The sequence below is a fragment of the Sinocyclocheilus grahami genome, unplaced genomic scaffold, assembly GCF_001515645.1.
Source record: "Sinocyclocheilus grahami isolate Dianchi unplaced genomic scaffold, SAMN03320097.WGS_v1.1 scaffold646.1, whole genome shotgun sequence".
Taxonomy (NCBI): Eukaryota; Metazoa; Chordata; class Actinopteri; order Cypriniformes; family Cyprinidae; genus Sinocyclocheilus; species Sinocyclocheilus grahami.
The window spans coordinates 961,874-963,245 of NW_015505825.1; positions in this window are offsets into that span (position 1 = coordinate 961,874).

Below are 1,372 nucleotides of genomic sequence, written 5' to 3' on the forward strand. Positions count from 1 at the left end.
CCCCTGATTATTGTAAATGAATTTCATCGCACGGAGAAGGACATTAAACATTTCAAGTTACATCGACAACTTTAGGGTGAGTATTGTGCTATCGTCTTCTAGCAAATCTAGCTAATAAAGCTGGATAACGCTGCATGACTTCTGCGCAGTTTTGATCAAAGCTTAAATAGCGGAGTTAAGTTAGAGTTTAGCTTTAAACTCCATTCACCTCAGGTTTTTATGAATCCTAAGAGATAGTAGCAATAACAGCAGAGCTCCCGGTAATCCACGTTTGTTTGGTTCTGTGGCTCTGATAGGTGTTTGCTTTGATAGGAACGTCTTCACTTGATATAAAGTATTTTAAATATTGTTCCTATTTTTAGATTGCCATGTATTGTAATAAACCACGAGTCTGACAGTTTCTGACAGTTCATTGCTATATTTAAAATTTGTATTATCTGTAACCTTAAGCTTGAATTGATTGTTTACATTCAATATTGCAGTTTTCCAGGGATCCCTAACACAAACATGATGAAGCTGTTCAGTAAAAATCAAGCAAGATCAGAAGTGGTTAAGAGGGATAGGGACATCCTTTGAAATATTACTGAACTCTTTACAGTGTATTAACATGTTTGTAACATTATATAGACTATTAATTCTTCATAATTTATTTTAAATATAGTTTAATTTACAATGTAACCATTTAAAATGCAACTGAAAGTAATTCAAAATGTATCTGAAATCAATTCAATATGTAACCCAATGTAATTAGCTTCACAGATTGTTTTAAAGGAGACATATTATGCCCCTTTTTACAATATGTAATTGTGACGAGTTGGGGTGGGGGCGAGAGCTGTGGGAACGGAGCGAGGCCGGTGGAGTAACTGATAATGAGCGACACCTGCACCACTCACCGGTCTCAAGTCTCATGGAGGAGCTCTGGAAGGATAAAAGGGAGGAGTGACGAACGTGTTGGACGAGAGAGGACCAGGCCTGGACTTTATTTTGTGTTTTGTGTGCGGCAGTCGTCCGCGAGGGGCTGCCGCTTTACTTTCGTTTTGTGTTTGTTTATTTTATTAAATCTTCTTTAAATGTTCGCCGGTTCCTGCCTCCTTCCCGTGACTACGAACTTTGTTACATTGGTGCCGAAACCCGGGAGGAAGGAGGGACATGCTGTCAGAGAGCCCTCGCTGCTGAGGGGGATTGCGGTGCTGAGGAGATCCGGTGGCTGCCCGAGGCGGTGGTGCTGAAACTATGGAAGATGAGGTGGGACGGAGAGCTTGCTGCCGCGCTCCTGGGTCGAGGAGGGGTGGCTGCCGTCCGTGAGGGAGCGGAGGAGTCGGCCCTGTTCGCCAGGAGGCCGGAGCCTGCTGCCATCCGCCATGATTGGGGA